This window comes from Peromyscus leucopus, unplaced genomic scaffold, assembly GCF_004664715.2.
Source record: "Peromyscus leucopus breed LL Stock unplaced genomic scaffold, UCI_PerLeu_2.1 scaffold_26, whole genome shotgun sequence".
NCBI lineage: Eukaryota > Metazoa > Chordata > Mammalia > Rodentia > Cricetidae > Peromyscus > Peromyscus leucopus.
Window position 1 is genome coordinate 25,047 of NW_023505134.1, and position 6,628 is coordinate 31,674.

General features: G+C 44.8%; 1 pseudogene; it reads right to left on the reverse strand.

Annotated features, from left to right (window-relative positions):
• Positions 1-2,144: 2,144 nt before the first annotated feature.
• On the reverse strand, positions 2,145-4,214 carry LOC114689407 (annotated as a pseudogene).
• Between the last annotated feature and the right edge of the window lie 2,414 nt (positions 4,215-6,628).

Here is a 6,628-nt window from a genome sequence, read left to right on the forward strand (position 1 = left end):
GGTGTCTGGATTTTCATGGATTCCGTATCTACAACCTGAAGTTCAAACTAGGCTCCTGTTTGCAATCAATAAGGAGAGGTCACAGCTGGGCTCTGAAAAATGAAAGCCAGGATTCAAGTGACTCATCAGAGACACAGATCATGTGTATTCAAGGGATTTTGGATGCTAATCGGGTTTGCATATTCTCGTGCCCCCCTTGTTTCACACCTTCTGCATCCTAGAACTTTCAGAGTGAACAATGACCCAAAATTCCCTGTTCTTGGGCATTTTATACACTTCAGCTTCATGAAACCCCAGTCAAAGAGCTAGAGAGAGATTCTCTTGGAGAGATGGCTCAGGTGTTAACGGGGCTTGCTGTTCTATCTGGGGACCAGTGTTTGATTCCAGCACCCTGAAACCCTTGAAACAGTTCCAGATTATCCTGACACCACATTTTCTTTTCCTAGAACTCATTATGTACACCAGGCCAGCTACAAACTCCCAGAAATCCACATGCCCCTGCATCCCATGTGCTGGGTTTAAAGACTCTTGCCACCAAGCCTGCCTTCAGAGGATGACTTTCAATGGTCAGTTTCTTTTTCCACAGGAGATTCTGGGTATCACACTAAGGTCTTTCGGTTGATGTAGCAAACTCTCATGTATTGAGCCACGACAAGGTTCCACAACCTGACTGTCTGTCTAAGCTCAAGATTAAATGAAGCCGTTCCCAGCCAACACTCTGAATGCTGTGGCCACATGTCAGTAATACTCAATCCCAGCTCATGGAGTGGGTCATCAACATACTCCTGGATTTACTATATCCCTGACATTTATCGCTTAATGATGGTACATTTGATGCTGTCCATTCCATGGACCATCTGGATCTGCATGTGGATGAGCATGGTGGGGATTGAGAACACTGATCCCTCCTCCCTGGGACTGGAAGTCAGTGGGGATTAGAGGACCTGTGACTCAAATGGTCCATTTGAGGCAGAGTCTCAGAGGAGTCACTGAAGCCCTCTACAGTGATGGAGGCTGCACTCACTTGCTGGATTCAGGGTCCTGCCATCTGGTCCATAGATGGTGATTCAGTGACCTCTAAGGAATCTAGTCCATCCTCTGCTAATATCCAGGGCTAAGACCAGCCCAGGTGACACAATAAACATTACTTTATAATCTCTAGATGAAAACTATTAACTATTTGTTTTGGTGAGATACGGAAAAATGGAAATAAAAGCAATGTTGACATTTGGATTTGAGATGAGTATGATTGTGTAGGCTTGTAAGGTGAAGCCAACCGGATGAGGTACTCCAGGCCAGCTGGGACAAAATTGGGAGGTCCAGGCAAGTTTGGGCTATAGTGAGAATGGTGTCAAAGGGCAGGACAGCAACCTCTGGAATAAGAGAATTCCAGCTAGAGAATCTTGGATCAATGCTGAGCCTCTCTGGAAGAGGGCTTCCAGGTGTGTGGAACTGCTCCTGGGGCATGCATGCAGCAATGATTAAAGGAACCTTTCCCTCTTCCCACAGGCATGGGAAGAAAGTCCAATCTGTATCTCAGGGTGAAGGATGCTAAGGAGTAAAAGTGAGCTTTGTGGCTGTCTCTCTTCGGAAGTGGAAGTTCTATTGCTTTTGTGTGTGTGTGTGTGTGTGTGTGTGTGTGTGTGTGTGTTTGACGTGATATTCTTTATGTAGACAAGAATGACCTCGACCACAGGACATCAGGGTACTGTGCCTCCTGGGTGCTCGAATAAATGGTATTATGACCACACGTGGCCAAGCACATGGGAAGCCCTTTCTCTCGCTTTCTATACTGTAATCAGAGTTTAGCCATGTACCAGTGTGTATCAGCACTTCACATTGATGTCTAAACATTGTCTCATTGTAGGGAAATGTCATGGCTTATAAATTATCTGTCAAACACTGATGGGCATGTGAGTCCACAGGCCATAGAAAACTCATTTTCATGTAGGCTAGGAGCAAGAGGGGTGAACACAAGACTCTAAGGTGTTCTATCGACATTTAAACACAATCGACATAGTGTTTAAAAAATAATTAGAAAGGTAGCTATCAAAGATCACTCCTTACTGTGTAAATATATAAAAAAGTTCAGAAATCAAAGTTCTAAACGATTCATTCCTATTAATTTTTTTTTTTTTTAACATTTACAAAGATGAGGATTCACTCTCACCAATGTCCTTATCTGGATCCTATTGGGCAGCTTCTTTTTCTTGTTGCCGTTTCTTCCATAGCTTGGCCATTGCCAGAAACTTGAGGTTAGGCTGGTTGGCAGCATGCTCTGGAAAGATGTAACCATGGTATTCTTCCCAGGCGGCATCAGACCCATCTTGGGCCTGGAACTTTCTCCTCTTCTTGATCTTTTCTGGCATGAGTTTGTCTACTCCTTCCTTGTCTGATACTGTTCCACATTCATCTTCAAACCCTCGCCAGGATTCCAGCAACATAAGTCTCTCTTCTTTGTCTTCAGGCTTTCTCATGGTTCTGTTCGCCTCTTGATATATCTGTCTGCATTTAGTCACACTTGCTTCTTTCCCTGAGGATAACTCAAAGCGAGCCAAACTGATCCATACCTTGACATCCTGTGTTCATTGAAGCAGTTGTCGGTAAAGGTTTCGTGCTGTTTCAGTTTCTTCCTGCTCAATCTCAAAATCGATATAGGATATCCAAAGGACCTCTGGCATGTCTAAGCTTGCCTGGCTGATTTCTACTTCGTAGATGGCCCTGGCTCTATGGATATCACCAAAGATTGTCTCTAATTCTGCAAACTTAATCCATGAGGTACAACTTTCAGGTCCAAATTCCAAGAACTTCTCATAAATCTTTCGGCATCTGTCAAATTCTGGAAGCTGTAGTTCCAGTTCTTTATAGCCTTTGATTAACTTGTTCTTTGGACATTTGCCTATGGAAGTCCCCAAAGCTCTTCTGGCCAGTGGCAGATTTTTGTGTCGTATTTCAAACTGTGTGTAATATAACCACATTTTGGCAAAGGTGAACTTTTTGTGAGGAATTAGGACCAAAGTGGCTTGATAGACCTGTCTTGTCCTCTCAGGATCCTTGGCTTCCAGCTCTTCGTAGAATGCATAGTTGATCCAGAGATAGATGTAGTGCTTCCAATGCCTCTTCTCCTGGATGGGAGGCACGTTGGCAATGGCCCTCTCGTAGACTTCCCTCACTGTGTCGCCTCTGCCTCACTTTCCTCCAAGCGCAAGTAATCAAACCAGGCATCGTAATTGTATGGATCAGCCTTCACTTCTTCTTCATATTGGCATCTCTGTTTGCTTACGATGATATCTTCAACAGCCCGGTGGTCCCCAAACTTCTTCTCAAAGACGGTACAGTTTTTCCAGAGTTCTTGCGCCCCTTGTTTTGAAATTCTAGCCAGGACATATTTGTAGATAACTCGTACCCTTTCCAATTCTTTCTGGTTTTCCTCGAATTTGGCAAAGGCCACATACAGGTGTGCGTCCATATGCTCCTCTCCAAAGAACTCCACTGCTCTCTCGTAGACTTGCCGCGCATGGGCAAAAGAAGCATGCTTCTTTTCGAATCAGGCATACTTGACCCAGTTCTTCACAGCAGGGTGCACGAGCACCAAGCATTCATACAGGGTAAGGGCCCGCTCCACCTCTTTGTGTCTCAGCTCGAAGCTGATGTAGGAGTGCCAGGCCTGCTCCTCAGGCCGCCATTCCATCCAGCGCTCAAACACTTGACGGGCACCGGCGACATTGCCCAACATCTCCTCCATGGATGTGTACCTGTGCCAGAACTCACTGACTCGGGGCAGAGTTGTTAGGGCTCGCTCCCAGATATTTCGGGCATGGTTCACCTGGCGGTTCTTCATTTCCATTTCTCCATACTTCAGCCAGAGTGGAATACTCCCATAATCTACATCCAAGGCACGCTCGTATATGGACCAGCCCTTGGATTTCCTTGAGACTTTCTTCCCACTGGGCATATTTGATCCAGTTACTAATCACAGTCCTGTTTTTTCTTATGTTATCTTCAAAAGTCTTCCTCTTCCGAAGTTTGTAATCATTGAGCTCCTCTTCATCTGTGATCTTCTGCTGAGGCGGGGGTGGAAGGAGCTCGAGTTCTCTCTCTTTAGCCTCTCTTAAGAGCTGCTCTGCAGTTAGCTGTACCTCAGCTGGCGCTTTGTTTTTCACCTTGGCCACTTTGGGAATCCTCTGTTTCCCCGCGGCTGTAGAGGACGCCATGTCTGGGGCCGCTGAACCGGAGTAACCCCGACACCAACACACACACACACCACACCGCTGGACCTCAGAAATGGGCTTCAAAAACCAGCCAACACCAGAGAGCCGGCCCGGGACAAACTAGATCCCCCAACAGAGGCCCACGCCTTTAATCCCAGCACTCGGAAGGCAGAGGCAAGAGGATCTCTGAGTTTGAGACCAGCCTGGTGAGTAGTAACGGGTTGTAAAAGCTTCAGAGGAAGCAGAGAAGACTCTGTCCAGGAGCTTAGAGTCACACCTGGCCCTGTAAACGAATTTCTAAACGGTCTTATTAATTTAAAAAAAAAAAAAAAGAGCCAAATATACGGATGAGAGCCTTAGAGATCAGGGAAATACGGGGAGCCACCAGCTACCTTACCTCACCAGCTCTGCACCTTCCAAAATGCCCTGACTTCCCGTCTACCTAGGTTTTTATTGCCTAGGTTTGGATTGCCTTGCTGTTCTGCCCTCTCATTGGCTCTTAGCCCAGCTACCTCACTTCCTTGTCACCGCCTGTCTGCACAGACCTCAGGTCTCTATGGTGGGTCCTGGGATTAAAGGCGTGTCTCACTACACTTGGCCGTTCCCTAGTGTGTCCTTGAACACACAGAGACTCTGCCTGACAGTGTGTTCGGATTAAGGCGTGTGCTACCACCGCTTGACTTCTGTGTTTCCTTAAAAATGGCTGGCCTTTTTCCCCTTGATCTCCAGACTTGCCTTATTGATTAACGTACAAATAAAATATCACCCCATTTTGGCACAAACAGAGTATCACCACATTTCCCCTGTTTTGTCTAATGAAAATAAAAAAATAATTTAAAAAGTTAAAACTAATATAAGAAAAACTATATACAATAAATACAATAACTATATACACTATATACAAGCAATAAACAAGTTAAAACTTTCCTTTTAATGAAACAGAAAAGGAAAAGATTCAAAAACAAATAAAGGGGGATATGATATGGAAATATAGGATATAGATATGCTTGGATGAAAGGGTAGATTAATGTATCTGCTTTTAAAGAGCAACAATTAGTGTAAAATCTTTCCACTGCTATAGATTTTAGTTTATTGATACAAATTTAAAGTTAATTTTGTTATACTGTATGTATATTTCTGCTCTCTTTTGAGGTATTCAGTTTATGTATCTCATTTAAATTGTAATGGATAATTGAGAACTACAGATGAATAATTAGTCTTCTATGAGAGTCAAACTTACGGGCATGTTAAGTTTTCAGGGTATACATAGACATAATTCAATCAGGTAGGTAATCCTCAAACCCTTCAAAGACCTACAGAATACGGCATTTAAAATGTTTTAAAAACTTGGACTTTCTGGACAGTGAGATGTCTGCTCCTGTCAGCACCAATTTACTTCAAAGAGAGGATGGGCGTCAAAGACACTCCATGTGGAGTTTATCTTCTTCTTGGCAAAAATAGCCATTTGGGCAATAAACTGTTCTTGCCTGGACTGCTTTAAAAAAAATGTTGTGTCGACTGGACATGTAGGACCCATTGGAAGGTGACCACTGAACTTTGCAAGGCAAAATGGTCTTTAGGACCCCAGACTCGAATGGTACCTAAAAGCCAAGACCGTGTCTTAATGAATATTCCAGCATGCATGTGAGGTCGACCCTGAGGAGAGTCCTTTGAAGCACAGCTAGGGGAGTTTCAGGGACAGTTAGGTCATCTCATACATAATTGGTTAAGCAAGCAGCAGTTACACTGGTAACTTTTAACTGGCTGAGATTTAGTCTTCTCCTTTTTGGACACACTTGCACAAGCTTGGGCAAGTCTGCCCGTGACTCGGCAGGGGAGCTGGAAGGGGAGCTGCAGGATTTGTCCTTGACACATCGTGAAGCTGACTTAGGCCTGTGTTTCTTCTCTCCCTTGTCTGTGAATCAAAGGCCCTTTTTTGAGAGAGGCACCTGTTTTCCCCCTCTCAGAGAACTGAAATCTAAATTCAGTTGTGAGAGTGGAGAGTTTAACCCCTTTCACAATGTGCTGGGTGGGCTAGATTTTTGAATTCAACAGAAAGCTTGACGCAGGTCAGTAGACCAAGGTATGGAGGGAAAGAAAACATGGATGGATGAAGAAGTGACTACAGAGTTCAGAATGTGCTCCAAATGAATCAGAGGTATCTGAGGCCTCCATCTTGGAGAGGGGAGACAATGAAAGGAACAGCACAGACGAGAACAGTGTGGGAGGCCCCAGACACGTTGACCACATGCTTAGGTGCCAAGACACAGCTGCCATGATAGGCTTGCCGGCAGTACCACCCAGTCCCAGAAAAAGCAATAAGCTGACCCTACCTAGGAGGGCCAACAGCTAAGGGGAAATACCTGACCGTCCAAACATTCCCAGCACACACCTGAACCCCTAGACAACTGTCAGCC